At 45.9% G+C, this 22,611-nt stretch overlaps 22 non-coding genes across 22 annotated transcripts; 3 read left to right on the top strand and 19 right to left on the bottom strand.

Annotated features, from left to right (window-relative positions):
* Window positions 1–8,517: 8,517 nt before the first annotated feature.
* On the bottom strand, window positions 8,518–8,680 carry LOC135033380 (U1 spliceosomal RNA). Its single transcript, XR_010228754.1, has one exon. It is a non-coding gene; the product is annotated as a U1 spliceosomal RNA (small nuclear RNA).
* Window positions 8,681–8,832: 152 nt separating this feature from the next.
* LOC135033297 (U1 spliceosomal RNA) lies at window positions 8,833–8,996 on the bottom strand. Its single transcript, XR_010228687.1, has one exon. It is a non-coding gene; the product is annotated as a U1 spliceosomal RNA (small nuclear RNA).
* Window positions 8,997–9,670: 674 nt separating this feature from the next.
* LOC135033322 (U1 spliceosomal RNA) lies at window positions 9,671–9,833 on the bottom strand. Its single transcript, XR_010228711.1, has one exon. It is a non-coding gene; the product is annotated as a U1 spliceosomal RNA (small nuclear RNA).
* A 152-nt stretch (window positions 9,834–9,985) lies between these two features.
* On the bottom strand, window positions 9,986–10,149 carry LOC135033285 (U1 spliceosomal RNA). The gene has a single exon (XR_010228675.1). It is a non-coding gene; the product is annotated as a U1 spliceosomal RNA (small nuclear RNA).
* Window positions 10,150–10,823: 674 nt separating this feature from the next.
* On the bottom strand, window positions 10,824–10,986 carry LOC135033367 (U1 spliceosomal RNA). The gene has a single exon (XR_010228747.1). It is a non-coding gene; the product is annotated as a U1 spliceosomal RNA (small nuclear RNA).
* A 152-nt stretch (window positions 10,987–11,138) lies between these two features.
* LOC135033284 (U1 spliceosomal RNA) lies at window positions 11,139–11,302 on the bottom strand. Its single transcript, XR_010228674.1, has one exon. It is a non-coding gene; the product is annotated as a U1 spliceosomal RNA (small nuclear RNA).
* Window positions 11,303–11,976: 674 nt separating this feature from the next.
* LOC135033326 (U1 spliceosomal RNA) lies at window positions 11,977–12,139 on the bottom strand. The gene has a single exon (XR_010228715.1). It is a non-coding gene; the product is annotated as a U1 spliceosomal RNA (small nuclear RNA).
* Window positions 12,140–12,288: 149 nt separating this feature from the next.
* On the bottom strand, window positions 12,289–12,453 carry LOC135033363 (U1 spliceosomal RNA). Its single transcript, XR_010228743.1, has one exon. It is a non-coding gene; the product is annotated as a U1 spliceosomal RNA (small nuclear RNA).
* A 670-nt stretch (window positions 12,454–13,123) lies between these two features.
* Window positions 13,124–13,286, bottom strand: LOC135033315 (U1 spliceosomal RNA). Its single transcript, XR_010228704.1, has one exon. It is a non-coding gene; the product is annotated as a U1 spliceosomal RNA (small nuclear RNA).
* Window positions 13,287–13,438: 152 nt separating this feature from the next.
* On the bottom strand, window positions 13,439–13,602 carry LOC135033290 (U1 spliceosomal RNA). Its single transcript, XR_010228680.1, has one exon. It is a non-coding gene; the product is annotated as a U1 spliceosomal RNA (small nuclear RNA).
* Window positions 13,603–14,574: 972 nt separating this feature from the next.
* On the bottom strand, window positions 14,575–14,738 carry LOC135033325 (U1 spliceosomal RNA). The gene has a single exon (XR_010228714.1). It is a non-coding gene; the product is annotated as a U1 spliceosomal RNA (small nuclear RNA).
* A 674-nt stretch (window positions 14,739–15,412) lies between these two features.
* On the bottom strand, window positions 15,413–15,575 carry LOC135033411 (U1 spliceosomal RNA). Its single transcript, XR_010228782.1, has one exon. It is a non-coding gene; the product is annotated as a U1 spliceosomal RNA (small nuclear RNA).
* Window positions 15,576–15,727: 152 nt separating this feature from the next.
* Window positions 15,728–15,891, bottom strand: LOC135033282 (U1 spliceosomal RNA). Its single transcript, XR_010228672.1, has one exon. It is a non-coding gene; the product is annotated as a U1 spliceosomal RNA (small nuclear RNA).
* A 674-nt stretch (window positions 15,892–16,565) lies between these two features.
* On the bottom strand, window positions 16,566–16,728 carry LOC135033416 (U1 spliceosomal RNA). The gene has a single exon (XR_010228784.1). It is a non-coding gene; the product is annotated as a U1 spliceosomal RNA (small nuclear RNA).
* Window positions 16,729–16,880: 152 nt separating this feature from the next.
* LOC135033281 (U1 spliceosomal RNA) lies at window positions 16,881–17,044 on the bottom strand. Its single transcript, XR_010228671.1, has one exon. It is a non-coding gene; the product is annotated as a U1 spliceosomal RNA (small nuclear RNA).
* A 671-nt stretch (window positions 17,045–17,715) lies between these two features.
* Window positions 17,716–17,878, bottom strand: LOC135033313 (U1 spliceosomal RNA). Its single transcript, XR_010228702.1, has one exon. It is a non-coding gene; the product is annotated as a U1 spliceosomal RNA (small nuclear RNA).
* Window positions 17,879–18,030: 152 nt separating this feature from the next.
* Window positions 18,031–18,194, bottom strand: LOC135033477 (U1 spliceosomal RNA). Its single transcript, XR_010228841.1, has one exon. It is a non-coding gene; the product is annotated as a U1 spliceosomal RNA (small nuclear RNA).
* Window positions 18,195–18,868: 674 nt separating this feature from the next.
* LOC135033404 (U1 spliceosomal RNA) lies at window positions 18,869–19,031 on the bottom strand. The gene has a single exon (XR_010228776.1). It is a non-coding gene; the product is annotated as a U1 spliceosomal RNA (small nuclear RNA).
* Window positions 19,032–19,183: 152 nt separating this feature from the next.
* On the bottom strand, window positions 19,184–19,347 carry LOC135033287 (U1 spliceosomal RNA). The gene has a single exon (XR_010228677.1). It is a non-coding gene; the product is annotated as a U1 spliceosomal RNA (small nuclear RNA).
* A 144-nt stretch (window positions 19,348–19,491) lies between these two features.
* Window positions 19,492–19,607, top strand: LOC135033439 (U5 spliceosomal RNA). Its single transcript, XR_010228803.1, has one exon. It is a non-coding gene; the product is annotated as a U5 spliceosomal RNA (small nuclear RNA).
* A 270-nt stretch (window positions 19,608–19,877) lies between these two features.
* Window positions 19,878–19,994, top strand: LOC135033457 (U5 spliceosomal RNA). Its single transcript, XR_010228821.1, has one exon. It is a non-coding gene; the product is annotated as a U5 spliceosomal RNA (small nuclear RNA).
* Window positions 19,995–20,280: 286 nt separating this feature from the next.
* On the top strand, window positions 20,281–20,393 carry LOC135033456 (U5 spliceosomal RNA). Its single transcript, XR_010228820.1, has one exon. It is a non-coding gene; the product is annotated as a U5 spliceosomal RNA (small nuclear RNA).
* Window positions 20,394–22,611: the final 2,218 nt, after the last annotated feature.

The following is a 22,611-nucleotide window of genomic DNA, read 5'->3' as shown; positions in this document are numbered from 1 at the left end:
CCATCAACCAATGAAGAAACACATTGGTACTTTCCCATGATGAGTGAGTGCTTCAGAATCTCTTGCACTTACATGTGCAGCAGAGTACTGCAATGGAAGCATGCTGGGCCCCTTAACCCAGAGGTAGGCAGATTGAAACTATCCTCTGCTATATGCATTTTTTTTTTTGTTAATTAAAGTAATCCAAAACTGGGATTGATATTTTTGCTCTTTTATTTTTACTTAAAGTACAATAACTTTTACCATTTTAATTTGTTTTAATAGTATATTGACAGTATTGTTTTCTTTCAAAAATCCACTTAATTTTCTTTACCCTATTATTAAAATGGTAATTGACAAAAACAAACTACATTGTCACCAGAAGAGCAATACAAAATGTACAAGTGATATATTAAAATCATCTTTCCAGCTTGAATTTCAATGATGCATTGGGGCAACGATTTTGTGAGAAACATCTTCACCCTTAAATAAAGATTTTCTTAATTCCTTACCTGTGTGCTAATTAGATATCACCTTGTTTTCACATTAAACAGACTTCCACATGAGAAAGCAGCAAGGATGCAGTGGCGTTAATGTTTCCTGGTGTCAACCTGTATTATTTCCGTAGATATTGAAATGAGGATGCATCTTGCTGCCTTTCCAATAAAGCAAGTTTAATTTAGCAATAGGTGAAAAACCATCCCTACAAAGATGTTAATCAGATACTTGGCTTTGTGGACACTTTTCAGAGAACAAATTTGTTAGCATAAAAATAAAGCCAGAAAATGAAGAGCTGTTTAATCACTCAATTGGATTTTTTTGCCAGCATATTTCTTTTTCTCTGCAAACCGCTGCTAAATTGTGCTTCCTAGCTGTTTTTATAAAATCACTGAATCAAATCTAACTCTGATTACATCAGAGAAGGCCAGGTACCCTACACCATAACAGGGGTTTTTGAAATTTTGACTTGTCTACTTAAAGATCACCAAAATCTGATAACAAGGTCAATTACATCCCTGGGTGGGATTGAACCACCAACCTTTTGGTTAATAGCCGTACACACTAACTGATTGCGCCACAGCGACACTTTGCAAAAGTACATACTGACAAAGGCTAATAAGCATTCATCTAGAACGTTTCCTAGAAAAACTTTAAATAGTCAATAATCTGGAGAGTTTTTGTAAGATGTTTCTTCCATCAACCAATGAAGAAACACATTGGTACTTTCCCATGATGAGTGAGTACTTCAGGATCTCTTGCAATTACATGTGCAGCAGAGTACTGTAATGGAAGCATGCTGGGTCCATAGCCCAGAGGTAGGCAGATTGAAACTATCCTCTGCTATATGCGTTTTTTTTTGTTAATTAAAGTAATCCAAAACTGGGATTGATATTTTTGCTCTTTTATTTTTACTTAAAGTACAATAACTTTTACCATTTTCATTTGTTTTAATAGTATATTGACAGTATTGTTTTCTTTCAAAAATCCACTTAATTTTCTTTACCCGATTATTAAAATGGTAATTGACAAAAACAAACTACATTGTCACCAGAAGAGCAATACAAAATGTACAAGTGATATATTAAAATCATCTTTCCAGCTTGAATTTCAATGATGCATTGGGGCAACGATTTTGTGAGAAACATCTTCACCCTTAAATAAAGATTTTCTTAATTCCTTACCTGTGTGCTAATTAGATATCACCTTGTTTTCACATTAAACAGACTTCCACATGAGAAAGCAGCAAGGATGCAGTGGCGTTAATGTTTCCTGGTGTCAACCTGTATTATTTCAGTAGATATTCAAATGAGGATGCATCTTGCTGCCTTTCCAATGAAGCAAGTTTAATTTAGTAATAGGTGAAAAACCATCCCTACAAAGGTGTTAATCAGAAACTTGGCTTTGTGGACACTTTTCAGAGAACAAATTTGTTAGCATAAAAATAAAGCCAGAAAATGAAGAGCTGTTTAATCACTCAATTGGATTTTTTTGCCAGCATATTTCTTTTTCTCAGCAACCCACTGCTAAATTGTGCTTCCTAGCTGTTTTTATAAAATCACTGAATCAAATCTAACTCTGATTACATCAGAGAAGGCCAGGTACCCTACACCATAAGAGGGGGTTTGCAATTTTGACTTGTCTACTTAAATATCACCAAAATCTGATCACAAGGTCAATCACGTCCCTGGGTGGGATTGAACCACCAACCTTTTGATTAATAGCTGAACACACTAACCGATTGCGCCACAGAGACACTTTGCAAAAAGTAAATACTGACAAAGACTAATAAGCATTCATCTAGAACGTTTCCTAGAAAAACTTTAAAAAGTCAATAATCTGGAGAGTTTTTGTAAGATGTTTCTTCCAGCAACCAATGAAGAAACACATTGGTACTTTCGCATGATGAGTGAGTGCTTCAGGATCTCTTGCACTTACATGTGCAGCAGAGTACTGTAATGGAAGCATGCTGGGTCCATAACCCAGAGGTAGGCAGATTGAAACTATCCTTTGCTATATGCATTTTTTTTTGTTCATTAAAGTAATCCAAAACTGGGATTGATATTTTAGCTTTTATTTTTACTTAAAGTACAATAACTTTTACCATTTTAATTTGTTTTAATAGTATATTGACAGTATTGTTTTCTTTCAAAAATCCACTTAATTTTCTTTACCCTATTATTAAAATGGTAATTGACAAAAACAAACTACATTGTCACCAGAAGAGCAATACAAAATGTACAAGTGATATATTAAAATCATCTTTCCAGCTTGAATTTCAATGATGCATTGGGGCAACGATTTTGTGAGAAACATCTTCACCCTTAAATAAAGATTTTCTTAATTCCTTACCTGTGTGCTAATTAGATATCACCTTGTTTTCACATTAAACAGACTTCCACATGAGAAAGCAGCAAGGATGCAGTGGCGTTAATGTTTCCTGGTGTCAACCTGTATTATTTCAGTAGATATTGAAATGAGGATGCATCTTGCTGCCTTTCCAATGAAGCAAGTTTAATTTAGTAATAGGTGAAAAACCATCCCTACAAAGATGTTAATCAGATATTTGGCTTTGTGGACACTTTTCAGAGAACAAATTTGTTAGCATAAAAGTAAAGCCAGAAAATGAAGAGCTGTTTAATCACTCAATTGGATTTTTTTGCCAGCATATTTCTTTTTCTCTGCAAACCACTGCTAAATTGTGCTTCCTAGCTGTTTTTATAAAATCACTGAATCAAATCTAACTCTGATTACATCAGAGAAGGCCAGGTACCCTACACCATAAGAGGGGTTTTTGAAATTTTGACTTGTCTACTTAAAGATCACCAAAATCTGATAACAAGGTCAATTACGTCCCTGGGTGGGATTGAACCACCAACCTTTTGGTTAATAGCCTTACACACTAACTGATTGCGCCACAGCGACACTTTGCAAAAGTACATACTGACAAAGGCTGATAAGCATTCATCTAGAACGTTTCCAAGAAAAACTTTAAATAGTCAATAATCTGGAGAGTTTTTGTAAGATGTTTCTTCCATCAACCAATGAAGAAACACATTGGTACTTTCCCATGATGAGTGAGTGCTTCAGGATCTCTTGCAATTACATGTGCAGCAGAGTACTGTAATGGAAGCATGCTGGGTCCATAGCCCAGAGGTAGGCAGATTGAAACTATCCTCTGCTATATGCATTTTTTTTTGTTAATTAAAGTAATCCAAAACTGGGATTGATATTTTTGCTCTTTTATTTTTACTTAAAGTACAATAACTTTTACCATTTTAATTTGTTTTAATAGTATATTGACAGTATTGTTTTCTTTCAAAAATCCACTTAATTTTCTTTACCCGATTATTAAAATGGTAATTGACAAAAATAAACTGATGAGGATACTACTGCAGTCTTTGTTTCGTCTGTACCCGCTGAAAGAGCAGCAAAAGGTGGAGATCTTGATGGGACAGTTGAAAGGGCTTGCACTTAGAGAGGTTACTTCCTGGCCTACTGAAGAGAAGAAGACTGTGGACCAGATCCTCAACAGGCTTGCTACCACATTTGACACAAGGACAGTGTCAGAACTTAAAATGCACTTCTTTGCTCGAAAGCAACAACCAGGAGAGTCACTACGGGGCTATGCCCTCAGCTTTCAGGAAGCACTCAGAGATGTTCAGCAAGCAGACCCTGAGGAAGTGCATGACAAAGAGAAAATGTTATTGGACCAGTTCACTGAAGTTGCAAGGGGCGAATTTGTAAAAACTCAGCTGCGACTATTGAGATTGCAGAAGCCTGGAAGCACATTCCTGGATTTTAAAGAGGCTGCGATTAAAGTTCTAGGCTCCAGTCTTACTTCAGGGGCTGTTCCACAAGAGTCTATTCCAGAGATGCCACGGTATCAAGAGAATTCTGATGCCCAGGAGTCAAGTTTTAAAGGAGCTACTTACCCACCTACAGTAAAAGGAGTGACAGTGCCATGTTCAAAGACATGCATATTTGACTCTTCTAGTGAGTTACGAAGTCTGCTGGCTGAACTGACACGTGGTGTGACAGAGATGCGCAGAGACCTGCAGATTCTGAAGAGACAGCAGGCACTGCTCCATGAAGAAATGGAATGGTGCCAGGAGAGGAGACCACTGAACAGTTCCCAATGGGACCTACATAGAAACAGGGAGACACTTTTTTCCAGCCACTTTGCCTCCCAAAGGCGACCCATTTTTCAAAGCTGTGAAGGAAGCGGACAAATTAAGAGAGAATTTGAGCAGCCAGATCATTTAAACTCCAAATTCATGTGGTTAACCCGTTATGTTAGCCAATGCCCGGTGGTTCAAGTTTGCATCAATGGAGTCTCAATGCCCGCTCTCTTAGACACTGGATCACAAGTGACCACAATACAAGCAACACAGTTTGAGCAGCATTGGACTGAGGAACAGATGTTTCCGTCAACTTCCACATTGATAAACCCGATTGCAAGCAATGGGCACTGCATCCCTTGCAAAGGATACTGGGAAGCTGAAATTCAAATCGGACGAACAGTGCTACCACAGCAAGGCTTCATCATCACCACTGCCCAAGATGATGGATTGCCTCCAGTGATAGTGGGCATGAATGTGTTGCGGAACTGCTGTGAGGAGCTCGTAGCAGCACTCCAAGGAGAGTTTCAAACTGACAAGCTCCAGGAGAAACAAGGCCTTCAACCTGGGATAGCCAAACAAAAGGGAAGAATGATAACAGAATTATCTGTAAGAGAGGAACATGAAAAAAATAAGGCTAGCCAAATAATGATAGAAATGCCCATCTCCAGTGTCCAGATTATCCGAAAGAATGCTTCAATGTTAGGCATGAATAATATAGCATCCAGTTCTAGAAACTGTGAGCAACCTATTCAAGGAACCAGTTTTGACCACCTGCAAGATAAAAGTCAGATGATAAGACACCTCAAAGCCTTACTGAAGATTGGGAAATACCTGACCAAGCGACAAAGGCAAGAATCCTCGCCAGAACTCCTGAAGTTGTTGAGACAGCGAGAAAGGCTGTTTGAAGAGAAAGGACAGTTGGTTCGATGTAGTGTGGATCCTAATACTCATTATAGGATCAGTCAACTTGTAATTCCAAGACAAAGTGCTTGTTATGTGCTTGAAGAATATCACGACAAGTCAGGTCACCCTGGGTGCAAAAGGATGGAAACAAGCATCTGGAAAAAGTTCTTTTGGGTTGAAATGAGGGAAGACATCAAGAGATGGTGCCGAAACTGTCCAACCTGTTCTGTAAGAAGAACCTTGCTGCCTCTTTCTCTCCAGAATCCATTGTCCCAAACCAGCTGTGATACTGAATCCCAAGATGGAATGGAAGAGGCTCATAAAATGTATTTACAGCAGACTAAGGTGGTTTGTCACCGACAAGGAGGCAAGAAGACTAGGGCTTGCAAAACAGAAAACCACCATAGTCAGCTGCAGTTTTGTACAGCATGTCCCAAAGACAGTTTAGAAAGAGTTCAATACTCATCCATGGCAGGGGGGTTGAGGTTTCCTAGACAAACTTTTCAAGACCATATACTGTCCAGATTTCAACCGATTGCTCCAGGAGCATGTGTTAATGTACTATAGCACAAAAGGAATTATACCTATCAGATACTGATGTTAAAAATGTTGATAAATGTTAATGTTTCAGACATAATCTGTGTTCACTAATGAATGTGACTGGATATAGTGAGAAGTTTATATAGGGATAAAACCAAAATGCGTGAGGACACGCATGTTTTGGGGGGGGGCACGTGTGATATCCCATAACAACAAGGACATTTTTGACAACAGTGTAGTTGCCTGTGCCATTTTAAATAAAGTTTATTTAAAAGAAAATTGAACAGCAGTTTGAGAAGTCAGTTGGAGCCATGGTGAGGAAAGAGCTGGCGACGCCATTACGCAGAGATGAGCAGCTGAGAGAGGGGAGACAAATAAGCTGAAAATTGCATGAGAGAGTAAGCAGTAGTGCAAAATACAGCAGTGGAAGTGCAGCAATTAACAAGTAAGAACGCCATGACACTCTCAGCCAAGAGAGTGCACAGCAAGTGTCAGAGACAGGAGAGTATAAAGCCTTTATACCAATGCTGACTGGCCTACATCTGAGGGGAAACTGCCTCAGAAACATCTATTGACTGGGTGAGATAAATCCATATTTATACTGAAACCTACTCCACTGCAAAGGACATTATCCTATATTTACTATACCTATGCAGCGATTTACATGGGAAGCAGCTCCAGTTTGTTTTAAACAATCATCTTTACTACACAGAGCTACAATATTTTGTTCACAGCTAAAGGAGACAATAGCTGCATATAACTATGTAACAACATAACCGGGCCCCAACGTGCACATAGAGACTCCCTGCAGTGACACCAATGTTATCTGGGACTTAAATATTGTCTGCATAAGTTGATTTCTATTACTAAGCAACATAGTATTAATCTCAGATTTAGTTATATTACCATTTGTGTAATGACTTAAAGTGTATATGGTGTCTGTGTTTAAGTTGCTTGAATCAAATCTTTCCCTTCCCTACTGTAATCAGTTCCTTTTCTGAGTTATGTGGTAAACCATTTATTCTTTCATACAAAGCCCTGCCTGCCTTTCTTTGTGTCTGGGGAAACCTTGCCTCTCTGCCAGGAATAGAGAAGAGCTGCTGCTGAAGGAGGAATAGTCCATCAAGGTATCCCTGACCTGTTCCACATAGTTTACACACTTGTTATACCGGGGTGTTACATTGTGTGTGACTGACCTTAGGAAGAAACCGGAGCCTCCGCTGCAGTGACCCAGCAACCAGGGCACGGGAGTATACAGTGCCGCTGGGAGTGATGAAGCTGCAGTAAAGATGTCTATTAGACCTAGCCTGCTGCAGCCCTTGTAGATTCTCATAAAAAAAGTTCTTCTTTTCTTGTCAAAATTAATAGCTAAGAATAGGCTGCTTGAGGCAGGCCCCTGTTAAGTGGCCTGCTACTGAAGGCAACAACTACAAACTGAGCTCCCTGTTCATGGAAGCGGGGTTATAGAGGAGAATGCGCTGAGCATCTTGGGAACAGTCAAAAGCTTTGAGCCGGTTGGTGCCTCAGATCAAGATCCTACTCTACACCCCAATGTGAATCCTTGTGGAGTCCAGTGTACCCCACAGAAGAAATTAATGTGTCACACCCATTGGCAGCAACCTTAGAATAGCTGCTGATGGGCACAATTGAGAAAGGAAGGGGGGGGACATTTGAATCCAGCACATAGATGCAATTCAAATATGTAATTTGAACCTTCCTATTTTAAAATATAATGGATGAACCTCACCCTGTGAGAACAATCTTCATGATATAGAGATCTCATATGCAAAACAAGTATGAGTTGGGATAGGGCTGGGGAGGGTGGCTGCTCGGGCAGCCCCTCCCCCGTCAAGTTAAGGAGATTCAACTGAGGAAGCACAAGGGAACTCTCGTCTGGGGACAACAACTGCAGGGAGACCACATCTTTTCAGATGAACATGGGAGGGCGGAAGGCTGCCTAATACTGAAGCACCATCAAATATCAAACCATATGCAATAACTAGTACAAGCATTCCTGGGGGAAGGTCTGCAGGAGACGAATTTGCATACGGTGATGTCATCCAAGCAGTGGGCCAAAGTTGGCTGGAACCCTCATCTGCATATGAAAAGAGAAAAGGGTTATGCAGGGCATGGCGGCATTTTGCGGCGCTTGGATGACCCCTAGTTCGCATTAAACACCTCCACCCTCCTTCGGTGTGGGGCTCATGTTGACTATGCCCCAGCCCCTGAAGCATTCAAGCTGATTTCTTGCAGCAGCTGGGCACTGTAACAGCTCCAGAGCTGCTCTGTAAGGCAAATAAAAGGGTGTGGGCCCTGCAGCACTACCTGTAGTTCGCATTGTGCGTTGGAAGGCACAAAGTAAGCAGACGGGAGAAGTCAGGATAGTGCGCAAGGGCATAGAAGGGAGCGGCTCAAGAATAGAGAAGTGGAAACAGACAGCAAACTAGGCTGGAGAGAGACCTGAGACAAAGAGATCTGAATTATACGAGAGCCGACCAGGGGAAACACAAATTATGCAGTCAAGTTTCCCACATTTGGGGAAATCGCAGGGGCAGCACACCCAGAGTGCAATGGGTGAGCCTTGCCCTGGGAGAAGCACCTTCAAGATCATAGTATCTCACCTGGCAGGTAAATAGGAGTTGGGCTAGAGCTGGGGAGGGTCGCTGCTCGGGCACCCCCCTGTCAAGTGAAGGAGATCCAACTGAGGCAGCACAATGGAACTCTCGAAAGAAGAACAAGGCTAGAGGAAGATCTGAGACAAAGAAATCTGACTTTTACCAGAGCTGACCAGCGGAAAACACAAACACAGTCCCCCACTACCACAAATAATGCAGGCGAGTTTCCCACATTTGGGGAAATCACAGGGGTCAGCATACCCAGAATGCAATGAATGAACCTCACCCTGGGTGAACAATCTTCATGACCATGGTGTCTCCTATGCAAAATAAGTATGATTTGGGATAGGGCTGGGGAGGGCCGCTGCTCAGGCACATCTCTGTCAAGTAAAGGAAATTCAACTGAGGCAGCACAAGGGAACTCTCATCTGGGGACAACAAATGCAGGGAGAACACATATTTTCAGATGAACATGGGAGGGCAGAAGGCTGCCTAATACTGAAGCACCCCCAAACAACAAACCAAATGCAACAACTAGTGCAAGCATTCCTGGGGGAAGGCCTGCAGCAGATGGATTTGCATATGGTGATGTTATTCAAGCAGTGGGTCAAAGTTGGCTTCAACCCTCATCTGCATATGAAAAGAGAAAAGGGGCGTGCAGGGCATGGCGGCCTTTTGCACTGCTTGGATGACCCCTAGATCGCATTAAACACCCCCACCCTCCTTTGGTGTGGGGCTCATGTTGGCCATGCCCCATCCCATGAAGCATTCAAGCTGATTTCTTGCAGCAGCTGGGCACTGTAACAGCTCCAGAGCTGCTCTGTAAGGCAAGTAAAAGGGTGTGGGCCCTGCAGCACTACCTGTAGTTTGCATTGTGCATTGGAAGGCACAAAGTAAGCAGACGGGAGGAGAAGTCAGGATAGTGCACAAGGGTATAGAAGGGAGGGGCTCAAGAAAAGAGAAGTGGAAACAGACAGCAAACTAGGCTGGAGAGAGACCTGAGACAAAGAGATCTGAATTATACGAGAGCCGACCAGGGGAAACACAAATTATGCAGTCAAGTTTCCCACATTTGGGGAAATTGCAGGGGCAGCACACCCAGAGTGCAATGGGTGAGCCTTGCCCTGGGAGAAGCACCTTCATGATCATAGTATCTCACCTGGCAGGTAAGTAGGAGTTGGGCTAGAGCTGGGGAGGGTCGCTGCTCGGGCACCCCCCTGTCAAGTGAAGGAGATCCAACTGAGGCAGCACAAAGGAACTCTCGAAAGAAGAACAAGGCTAGAGGAAGATCTGAGACAAAGAAATCTGACTTTTACCAGAGCTGACCAGAGGAAAGCACAAACACAGTCCACCACTACCACAAATAATGCAGTCGAGTTTCCCACATTTGGGGAAATCACAGGGGTCAGCATACCCAGAGTGCAATGAATGAACCGCACCCTGGGAGAACAATCTTCATAACAATGGTATCTCCTATGCAAAATAAGTATGATTTGGGATATGGCTGGGGAGGGCCGCTGCTCAGGCACATCTCTGTCAAGTAAAGGAGATTCAACTGAGGCAGCACAAGGGAACTCTCATCTGGGGACAACAACTGCAGGGAGAACACATATTTTCAGATGAACATGGGAGGGCAGAAGGCTGCCTAATACTGAAGCACCCCCAAACAACAAACCAAATGCAACAACTAGTGCAAGCATTCCTGGGGGAAGGCCTGCAGCAGATAGATTTGCATATGGTGATGTCATCCAAGCAGTGGGTCAAAGTTGGCTTCAACCCTCGTCTGCATATGAAAAGAGAAAAGGGGCGTGCAGGGCATGGTGGCCTTTTGCGGCACTTGGCTGACCCCTAGTTTGCATTAAACACCTCCACCCTCCTTCGGTGTGGGGCTCATGTTGGCTATGCCCCAGCCCCTGAAGCATTCAAGCTGATTTCTTGCAGCAGCTGGGCACTGTAACAGCTCCAGAGCTGCTCTGTAAGGCAAGTAAAAGGGTGTGGGCCCTGCAGCACTACCTGTAGTTCGCATTGTGCGTTGGAAGGCACAAAGTAAGCAGAAAGGAGGAGAAGTCAGGATAGTGCGCAAGGGCATAGAAGGGAGCGGCTCAAGAAAAGAGAAGTGGAAACAGACAGCAAACTAGGCTGGAGAGAGACCTGAGACAAAGATATCTGAATTATACGAGACCTGACCAGGGGAAACACAAATTATGCAGTCAAGTTTCCCACATTTGGGGAAATCGCAGGAGCAGCACACCCAGAGTGCAATGGGTGAGCCTTGCCCTTGGAGAAGCACCTTCATGATCATAGTATCTCACCTGGCAGGTAAGTAGGAGTTGGGCTAGAGCTGGGGAGGGTCGCTGCTCGGGCACCCCCCTGTCAAGTGAAGGAGATCCAACTGAGGCAGCACAAAGGAACTCTCGAAAGAAGAACAAGGCTAGAGGAAGATCTGAGACAAAGAAATCTGACTTTTACCAGAGCTGACCAGAGGAAAGCACAAACACAGTCCACCACTACCACAAATAATGCAGTCGAGTTTCCCACATTTGGGGAAATCACAGGGGTCAGCATACCCAGAGTGCAATGAATGAACCGCACCCTGGGAGAACAATCTTCATAACAATGGTATCTCCTATGCAAAATAAGTATGATTTGGGATATGGCTGGGGAGGGCCGCTGCTCAGGCACATCTCTGTCAAGTAAAGGAGATTCAACTGAGGCAGCACAAGGGAACTCTCATCTGGGGACAACAACTGCAGGGAGAACACATATTTTCAGATGAACATGGGAGGGCAGAAGGCTGCCTAATACTGAAGCACCCCCAAACAACAAACCAAATGCAACAACTAGTGCAAGCATTCCTGGGGGAAGGCCTGCAGCAGATAGATTTGCATATGGTGATGTCATCCAAGCAGTGGGTCAAAGTTGGCTTCAACCCTCGTCTGCAAATGAAAAGAGAAAAGGGGCGTGCAGGGCATGGTGGCCTTTTGCAGCACTTGGCTGACCCCTAGTTTGCATTAAACACCTCCACCCTCCTTCGGTGTGGGGCTCATGTTGGCTATGCCCCAGCCCCTGAAGCATTCAAGCTGATTTCTTGCAGCAGCTGGGCACTGTAACAGCTCCAGAGCTGCTCTGTAAGGCAAGTAAAAGGGTGTGGGCCCTGCAGCACTACCTGTAGTTCGCATTGTGCGTTGGAAGGCACAAAGTAAGCAGAAAGGAGGAGAAGTCAGGATAGTGCGCAAGGGCATAGAAGGGAGCGGCTCAAGAAAAGAGAAGTGGAAACAGACAGCAAACTAGGCTGGAGAGAGACCTGAGACAAAGAGATCTGAATTATACGAGACCTGACCAGGGGAAACACAAATTATGCAGTCAAGTTTCCCACATTTGGGGAAATCGCAGGGGCAGCACACCCAGAGTGCAATGGGTGAGCCTTGCCCTGGGAGAAGCACCTTCATGATCATAGTATCTCACCTGGCAGGTAAGTAGGAGTTGGGCTAGAGCTGGGGAGGGTCGCTGCTCGGGCACCCCCCTGTCAAGTGAAGGAGATCCAACTGAGGCAGCACAAGGAAACTCTCGAAAGAAGAACAAGGCTAGAGGAAGATCTGAAACAAAGAAATCTGACTTTTACCAGAGATCAGAGGAAAACACAAACACAGTCCCCCACTACCAACAAATAAAGCAGTCACGTTTCCCACATTTGGGGAAATCACAGGGGTCAGCATACCCAGAATGCAATGAATGAACCTCACCCTGGGAGAGTAATCTTCATGACCATGGTATCTCCTATGCAAAATAAGTATGATTTGGGATAGGGCTGGGGAGGGCCGCTGCTCATGCACATCTCTGTCAAGTAAAGGAGATTCAACTGAGGCAGCACAAGGGAACTCTCATCTGGGGACAACAACTGCAGGGAGAACACATATTTTCAGATGAACATGGGAGGGCAGAAGGCTGCCTAATACTGAAGCACCCCCAAACAACAAACCAAATGCAACAACTAGTGCAAGCATTCCTGGGGGAAGTTCTGCAGAAGACGGATTTGCATACAGTGATGTCATCCAAGCAGTGGGTCAAAGTTGGCTTCAACCCTCATCTGCATATGAAAAGAGAAAAGGGGCGTGCAGGGCATGGCGGCCTTTTGCGGTGCTTGGATGACCCCTAGTTCGCATTAAACACCCCACCCTCCTTTGGTGTGGGGCTCATGTTGGCCATGCCCCATCCCCTGAAGCATTCAAGCTGATTTATTGCAGCAGCTGGGCACTGTAACAGCTCCAGAGCAGCTCTGAACGGCAAGTAAAAGGGTGTGGGCCCTGCAGCACTACCTGTAGTTTGCATTGTGCATTGGAAGGCACAAAGTAAGCAGACGGGAGAAGTCAGGATAGTGCGCAAGGGCATAGAAGGGAGCGGCTCAAGAAAAGAGAAGTTGAAACAGACAGCAAACTAGGCTGGAGAGAGACCTGAGACAAAGAGATCTGAATTATACGAGAGCCGACCAGGGGAAACACAAATTATGCAGTCAAGTTTCCCACATTTGGGGAAATCGCAGGAGCAGCACACCCAGAGTGCAATGGGTGAGCCTTGCCCTGGGAGAAGCACCTACATGATCATAGTATCTCACCTGCCAGGTAAGTAGAAGTTGGGCTAGAGCTGGGGAGGGTCGCTGCTCGGGTACCCCCCTGTCAAGTGAAGGAGATCCAACTGAGGCAGCACAAGGGAACTCTCGAAAGAAGAACAAGGCTAAAGGAAGATCTGAGACAAAGAAATCTGACTTTTACCAGAGCTGACCAGAGGAAAGCACAAACACAGTCCCCCACTACCACAAATAAAGCAGTCGAGTTTCCCACATTTGGGGAAATCACAGGGGTCAGCATACCCAGAATGCAATGAATGAACCTCACCGTTGGAGAACAATCTTCATGACCATGGTATCTCCTATGCAAAATAAGTATGATTTGGGATAGGGCTGGGGAGGGCCGCTGCTCAGGCACATCTCTGTCAAGTAAAGGAGATTCAACTGAGGCAGCACAAGGGAACTCTCATCTGGGGACAACAACTGCAGGGAGAACACATATTTTCAGATGAACATGGGAGGGCAGAAGGCTGCCTAATACTGAAGCACCCCCAAACAACAAACCAAATGCATCAACTAGTGCAAGCATTCCTGGGGGAAGGCCTGCAGCAGATGGATTTGCATACGGTGATGTCATCCAAGCAGTGGGTCAAAGTTGGCTTCAACCCTCGTCTGCATATGAAAAGAGAAAAGGGGCGTGCAGGGCATGGCGGCCTTTTGCGGCGCTTGGATGACCCCTAGTTCGCATTAAACACCTCCACCCTCCTTCGGTGTGGGGCTCATGTTGGCTATGCCCCAGCCCCTGAAGCATTCAAGCTGATTTCTTGCAGCAGCTGGGCACTGTAACAGCTCCAGAGCTGCTCTGTACGGCAAGTAAAAGGGTGTGGGCCCTGCAGCACTACCTGTAGTTTGCATTGTGCATTGGAAGGCACAAAGTAAGCAGACAGGAGGAGAAGTCAGGATAGTGCACAAGGGTATAAAAGGGAGGGGCTCATGAAAAAAGAAGTGGAAACAGACAGCAAACTAGGCTGGAGAGAGACCTGAGACAAAGAGATCTGAATTATACGAGAGCCGACCATGGGAAACACAAATTATGCAGTCAAGCTTCCCACATTTGGGGAAATCAGAGTGCAATGGGTGAGCCTTGCCCTGGGAGAAGCACCTTCATGATCATAGTATCTCACCTGGCAGGTAAGTAGGAGTTGGGCTAGAGCTGGGGAGGGTCGCTGCTCGGGCACCCCCCTGTCAAGTGAAAGAGATCCAACTGAGGCAGCACAAGGAAACTCTCGAAAGAAGAACAAGGCTAGAGGAAGATCTGAGACAAATAAATCTGACTTTTACCTGAGCTGACCAGAGGAAAGCACAAACACAGTCCCCCACTACCACAAATAATGCAGTCGAGTTTCCCACATTTGGGGAAATCACAGGGGTCAGCATACCCAGAATGCAATGAATGAACCTCACCCTGGGAGAACAATCTTCATGACCATGGTATCTCCTATGCAAAATAAGTATGATTTGGGATAGGGCTGGGGAGGGCCGCTGCTCAGGCACATCTCTGTCAAGTAAAGGAGATTCAACTGAGGCAGCACAAGGGAACTCTCATCTGGTTACAACAACTGCAGGGAGAACACATATTTTCAGATGAACATGGGAGGGCAGAAGGCTGCCTAATACTGAAGCACCCCCAAACAACAAACCAAATGCAACAACTAGTGCAAGCATTCCTGGGGGAAGGCCTGCAGCAGATGGATTTGCATACGGTGATGTCATCCAAGCAGTGGGTCAAAGTTGGCTTCAACCCTCGTCTGCATATGAAAAGAGAAAAGGGGCGTGCAGGGCATGGCGGCCTTTTGCGGTGCTTGGATGACCCCTAGTTCACATTAAACACCTCCACCCTCCTTCGGTGTGGGGCTCATGTTGGCTGTGCCCCAGCCCCTGAAGCATTCAAGCTGATTTCTTGCAGTAGCTGGGCACTGTAACAGCTCCAGAGCTGCTCTGTACGGCAAGTAAAAGGGTGTGGGCCCTACAGCACTACCTGTAGTTTGCATTGTGCATTGGAAGGCACAAAGTAAGCAGACAGGAGGAGAAGTCAGGATAGTGCACAAGGGTATAAAAGGGAGGGGCTCATGAAAAAAGAAGTGGAAACAGACAGCAAACTAGGCTGGAGAGAGACCTGAGACAAAGAGATCTGAATTATACGAGAGCCGACCAGGGGAAACACAAATTATGCAGTCAAGCTTCCCACATTTGGGGAAATCGCAGGGGCACCACACCCAGAGTGCAATGGGTGAGCCTTGCCCTGGGAGAAGATCCTTCATGATCATATTATCTCACCTGGCAAGTAAGTAGGAGTTGGGCTAGAGCTGGGGAGGGTCGCTGCTCGGGCACCCCCCTGTCAAGTTAAAGAGATCCAACTGAGGCAGCACAAGGGAACTCTCGAAAGAAGAACAAGGCTAGAGGAAGATCTGAGACAAAGAAATCTGACTTTTACCAGAGCTGTCCAGAGGAAAGCACAAACACAGTCCCCCACTACCACAAATAATGCAGTCGAGTTTCCCACATTTGGGGAAATCACAGGGGTCAGCATACCCAGAATGCAATGAATGAAACTCACCCTGGGAGAACAATCTTCATGACCATGGTATCGCCTATGCAAAATAAGTATGATTTGGGATAGGGTTGGGGAGGGCCGCTGCTCAGGCACATCTCTGTCAAGTAAAGGAGATTCAACTGAGGCAGCACAAGGGAACTCTCATCTGGGGACAACAACTGCAGGGAGAACACATATTTTCAGATAAACATGGGAGGGCAGAAGGCTGCCTAATACTGAAGCACCCCCAAACAACAAACCAAATGCAACAACTAGTACAAGCATTCCTGGGGGAAGGCCTGCAGCAGATGGATTTGCATATAGTGATGTCATCCAAGCAGTGGGTCAAAGTTGGCTTCAACCCTCGTCTGCATATGAAAAGAGAAAAGGGGCGTGCAGGGCATGGCGGCCTTTTGCGGCGCCTGGATGACCCCTAGTTCGCATTAAACACCTCCACCCTCCTTCGGTGTGGGGCTCATGTTGGCTATGCCCCAGCCCCTGAAGCATTCAAGCTGATTTCTTGCAGCAGCTGGGCACTGTAACAGCTCCAGAGCTGCTCTGTACGGCAAGTAAAAGGGTGTGGGCCCTACAGCACTACCTGTAGTTTGCATTGTGCATTGGAAGGCACAAAGTAAGCAGACAGGAGGAGAAGTCAGGATAGTGCACAAGGGTATAAAAGGGAGGGGCTCATGAAAAAAGAAGTGGAAACAGACAGCAAACTAGGCTGGAGAGAGACCTGAGACAAAGAGATCTGAATTATACGAGAGCCGACCAGGGGAAACACAAATTATGCAGTCAAGCTTCCCACATTTGGGGAAATCGCAGGGGCACCACACCCAGAGTGCAATGGGTGAGCCTTGCCCTGGGAGAAGATCCTTCATGATCATAGTATCTCACCTGGCAAGTAAGTAGGAGTTGGGCTAGAGCTGGGGAGGGTCGCTGCTCGGGCACCCCCCTGTCAAGTTAAAGAGATCCAACTGAGGCAGCACAAGGGAACTCTCGAAAGAAGAACAAGGCTAGAGGAAGATCTGAGACAAAGAAATCTGACTTTTACCAGAGCTGTCCAGAGGAAAGCACAAACACAGTCCCCCACTACCACAAATAATGCAGTCGAGTTTCCCACATTTGGGGAAATCACAGGGGTCAGCATACCCAGAATGCAATGAATGAAACTCACCCTGGGAGAACAATCTTCATGACCATGGTATCGCCTATGCAAAATAAGTATGATTTGGGATAGGGTTGGGGAGGGCCGCTGCTCAGGCACATCTCTGTCAAGTAAAGGAGATTCAACTGAGGCAGCACAAGGGAACTCTCATCTGGGGACAACAACTGCAGGGAGAACACATATTTTCAGATAAACATGGGAGGGCAGAAGGCTGCCTAATACTGAAGCACCCCCAAACAACAAACCAAATGCAACAACTAGTACAAGCATTCCTGGGGGAAGGCCTGCAGCAGATGGATTTGCATATAGTGATGTCATCCAAGCAGTGGGTCAAAGTTGGCTTCAACCCTCGTCTGCATATGAAAAGAGAAAAGGGGCGTGCAGGGCATGGCGGCCTTTTGCGGCGCTTGGATGACCCCTAGTTCGCATTAAACACCTCCACCCTCCTTCGGTGTGGGGCTCATGTTGGCTATGCCCCAGCCCCTGAAGCATTCAAGCTGATTTCTTGCAGCAGCTGGGCACTGTAACAGCTCCAGAGCTGCTCTGAACGGCAAGTAAAAGGGTGTGGGCCCTGCAGCACTACCTGTAGTTTGCATTGTGCATTGGAAGGCACAAAGTAAGCAGACGGGAGAAGTCAGGATAGTGCGCAAGGGCATAGAAGGGAGCGGCTCAAGAAAAGAGAAGTTGAAACAGACAGCAAACTAGGCTGGAGAGAGACCTGAGACAAAGAGATCTGAATTATACGAGAGCCGACCAGGGGAAACACAAATTATGCAGTCAAGTTTCCCACATTTGGGGAAATCGCAGGAGCAGCACACCCAGAGTGCAATGGGTGAGCCTTGCCCTGGGAGAAGCACCTACATGATCATAGTATCTCACCTGCCAGGTAAGTAGAAGTTGGGCTAGAGCTGGGGAGGGTCGCTGCTCGGGTACCCCCCTGTCAAGTGAAGGAGATTCAACTGAGGCAGCACAAGGGAACTCTCGAAAGAAGAACAAGGCTAGAGGAAGATCTGAGACAAATAAATCTGACTTTTACCAGAGCTGACCAGAGGAAAGCACAAACACAGTCCCCCACTACCACAAATAATGCAGTCGAGTATCCCACATTTGGGGAAATCACAGGGGTCAGCATACCCAGAATGCAATGAATGAACCTCACCCTGGGAGAACAATCTTCATGACCATGGTATCTCCTATGCAAAATAAGTATGATTTGGGATAGGGCTGGGGAGGGCCGCTGCTCAGGCACTTCTATGTCAAGTAAAGGAGATTCAATTGAGGCAGCACAAGGGAACTCTCATCTGGGGACAACAACTGCAGGGAGAACACATATTTTCAGATGAACATGGGAGGGCAGAAGGCTGCCTAATAATGAAGCACCCCCAAACAACAAACCAAATGCAACAACTAGTGCAAGCATTCCTGGGGGAAGGCCTGCAGCAGATGGATTTGCATACGGTGATGTCATCCAAGCAGTGGGTCAAAGTTGGCTTCAACCCTCGTCTGCATATGAAAAGAGAAAAGGGGCGTGCAGGGCAAAGCGGCCTTTTGCGGCGCTTGGATGACCCCTAGTTCGCATTAAACACCTCCACCCTCCTTCGGTGTGGGGCTCATGTTGGCTATGCCCCAGCCCCTGAAGCATTCAAGCTGATTTCTTGCAGCAGCTGGGCACTGTAACAGCTCCAGAGCTGCTCTGTACGGCAAGTAAAAGGGTGTGGGCCCTGCAGCACTACCTGTAGTTTGCATTGTGCATTGGAAGGCACAAAATAAGCAGACAAGAGGAGAAGTCAGGATAGTGCACAAGGGTATAAAAGGGAGGGGCTCATGAAAAAAGAAGTGGAAACAGACAGCAAACTAGGCTGGAGAGAGACCTGAGACAAAGAGATCTGAATTATACGAGAGCCGACCAGGGGAAACACAAATTATGCAGTCAAGCTTCCCATATTTGGGGAAATCGCAGGGGCACCACACCCAGAGTGCAATGGGTGAGCCTTGCCCTGGGAGAAGCACCTTCATGATCATAGTATCTCACCTGGCAGGTAAGTAGGAGTTAGGCTAGAGCTGGGGAGGGTCGCTACTCGGGCACCCCCCTGTCAAGTGAAAGAGATCCAACTGAGGCAGCACAAGGGAACTCTCGAAAGAAGAACAAGGCTAGAGGAAGATCTGAGACAAATAAATCTGACTTTTACCAGAGCTGACTAGAGGAAAGCACAAACACAGTCCCCCACTACCACAAATAATGCAGTCAAGTTTCCCACATTTTGGGAAATCACAGGGGTCAGCATACCCAGAATGCAATGAATGAACCTCACCCTGGGAGAACAATCTTCATGACCATGGTATCGCCTATGCAAAATAAGTATGATTTGGGATAGGGCTGGGGAGGGCCGCTGCTCAGGCACATCTCTGTCAAGTAAAGGAGATTCAGCTGAGGCAGCACAAGGGAACTCTCATCTGGGGACAACAACTGCAGGGAGAACACATATTTTCAGATAAAAATCTTGGTCATGCTCTGGTTTCTCTTCAGAACGAACAAATCTTTCGCCTCTTACTAAAGATTTCCGTGGAGAGGAGCAAAACCGAGTTTTATCTCAATTTTTGCATGCCCCATCTTTTTGGGGTTTCTTTTACCGGTTTAAAGATAGAATGAGTGTGCTTTAATGTAAGCTCATTTGCATAGAAATGACAGTAAATGTTTATTTATGTTCAAACAGAACTTTCTTGACCATGCTACTTGCTTTAAAGATCTGGGAGCACATGGAATACAGTACAAACCATGCTTATAGCAAGGAGAAGCCAGGTGAGAAATCTGCTTTCTTTCAAATTGGGCGCTCACTTTGATCTGAATGAGGACTGCTGGCACAGCACTCAGGCGACAGGTGGAATCTTGGTCATGCTCTGGTTTCTCTTCAGAATGAACAAATCTTTCGCCTTTTATTAAAGATTATCCGTGGAGAGGAGCAAAACTGAGTTTTATCTCAATTTTTGCATGCCCCATATTATTGGGGTTTCTTTTATCAGTTTAAAGACAGAACAAGTGTGCTTTCTTGTTAGCTTTAATGTAAGTTTATTTGCATAACAATGACAATAAATGTCTGTTTCTTTTCAAGCAGAACTTTCTTGACCATACTAATTGCTTGAAAGATCTGGGAGCACATGGAAAAGAGTACAAACCATGTTTATAGCAAGGGGAAGCCTGGTGAGAAATCTGCTTTCTTTCTTTCAAATTGGGTGCTCACTTTGAGCTGAATGAGGACTGCTGGCATGGCACTCAGGCGACAGGTGGAATCTTGGTCATGCTCTGGTTTCTCTTCAGAACGAACAAATCTTTCGCCTTTTACTAAAGATTTCCGTGGAGAGGAGCAAAACTGAGTTTTATCTCAATTTTTGCATGCCCCATATCATACCTCCCAACTGTCCCGATTTTCGCGGGACAGTCCCGTTTTTTGGGGACTGTCCCGCTGTCCCACCTGCGGGCCGCAGTGTCCCGCGGTGGGTAGGACAGTTGGGAGGCTCTGTCTGTCGCTGCCCTGCTTAGCAGAGCAGCGGTGAATAGTCGCTGTGCGCACAGCGTCTATTCACTGAAGTCAGAGGGAGAGGTGGCATGCCAGCGGCTCACAGAGCGCTGGGCATGCCCCCTCAGTGCCGAAAACGGGGGCGTGACTCGCGATCGCGGGTCCTCCCGCGAAGCCATGCCCCTTTTTACTTAGGCCACGCCCTTTTTGGGAGCGCGTGCGACTTCGCCGCGCGTGTGTCCCTCTTTGCGAGCCGACAAAGTTGGGAGGTATGCCCATATTATTGGGGTTTCTTTTATCAGTTTAAAGACAGAACGAGTGTGCTTTCTGGTTAGCTTTAATGTAAGTTTATTTGCATAACAATGACAGTAAATGTTTGTTTCTTTTCAAACAGAACTTTCTTGACCATGCTACTTGCTTGAAAGATCTGGGAGCACATGGAAAACAGTACAAACCATGCAGTATCACAAGAGCCTTTATTTGATCTTTCATGAAGATAGAGCAGAATTGAGGACACGTCAACAATTTCTGCCGAAGGTGGTTCATCTTTCCACATGGTGCCTTTGGCCACTGACACCTTCGTTGAGTCAAAGTCTCTGGCTGTGGTCAGAACTTTGAAAATTTATGTCACCAGAACGGTTCAGATTAGGAAAACAGAGGCTCTGTTTGTCCTGTATGCTCCCAACAGGATTGGGTGTCCTGCTTCCATGTAGACCATTATGCGCTGGATCTGTGGTAAGATTCAGCATGCTCATTCCATGGCAGGATTGCCGTTACTGAATTAGGTGAAGACCCATTCTACTAGAAAGGTGGGTTCATCCTGGGCAGCTGGTCGGGGAGTCTCGGCATTGCAACTTTGCCGAGCAGCTATTTAGTAAACACTTTTGCTAAGTTTTACAAGTTTGATACCTTGGCCGATGATAACTTCAAGTTGGGTAATTCGGTGCTGCAGAGTCGTACGCACTCTTCCACCCGTTCAAGAGCTTTGGTATAACCCCATGGTTCTTAATGTGACCCCAGCATCCTCTAGGTCGTATGAGAAAATAGGATTTTAATACCTACCGGTAAATCCTTTTCTCTTAGTCTGTAGAGGATGCTGGGCACCCGTCCCAGTCCATACTGTGTCTGCAGTTATTACTTGTGGTTATACACATGTTGTGTTATGGTTCTGGTCAGCTTTTTGCTGCAATTATTCATGCCGTTGGCTTGTGTTCTGTTGAATGCCACGTTCTGCGGCATGCTTAAGGTGTGAGCTGGTAAGATGCTCACCTTAGTTTAACAATAAATCCTTTCCTCGAAATGTCCGTCTCCATGGGCACAGTTCCTATAACTGGAGTCTGGAGGAGGGGCATAGAGGGAGGAGCCAGTTCACACCCTTTGATAGTCTTAAAGTGCCCATGTCTATTGCGGATCCCGTCTATACCCCATGGTTCTTAATGTGACCCCAGCATCCTCTACGGACTAAGAGAAAAGGATGCCCTTGCGCACTATCCTGACTTCTCCTCCCGTCTGCTTACTTTGTGCCTTCCAACGCACAATGCAAACTACAGGTGGTGCTGCAGGGCCCACACCCTTTTACTTGCCTTACAGAACAGCTCTGGAGCTGTTACAGTGCCCAGCTGCTGCAAGAAATCAGCTTGAATGCTTCAGGGGATGGGGCATGGCCAACATGAGCCCCACACCAAAGGAGGGTGGGGGTGTTTAATGAGAACTAGGGGTCATCCAAGCACTGCAAAAGGCCGCCATGCCCTGCACGCCCCTTTTCTCTTTTCATATGCAGATGAGGGTTCCAGCCAACTTTGGCCCACTGCTTGAATAACATCACTGTATGCAAATCCGTCTGCTGCAGACCTTCCCCCAGGAAGGCTTGTACTAGATGTTGCATATGGTTTGATATTTGATGGTGCTTCAGTATTAGGCAGCCTTCCGCCCTCCCATGTTCATCTGAAAAGATGTGGTCTCCCTGCAGTTGTTGTCCCCAGACGAGAGTTCCCTTGTGCTTCCTCAGTTGAATCTCCTTAACTTGACGGGGGAGGGGCTGCCCGAGCAGCCACCCTCCCCAGCCCTATCCCAACTCATACTTATTTTGCATATGTGATCTCTTGATCATGA

This window comes from Pseudophryne corroboree, unplaced genomic scaffold (genome assembly GCF_028390025.1).
Source record: "Pseudophryne corroboree isolate aPseCor3 unplaced genomic scaffold, aPseCor3.hap2 scaffold_571, whole genome shotgun sequence".
Taxonomy (NCBI): Eukaryota; Metazoa; Chordata; class Amphibia; order Anura; family Myobatrachidae; genus Pseudophryne; species Pseudophryne corroboree.
This window is presented reverse-complemented; position numbering and strand designations above follow the sequence as displayed.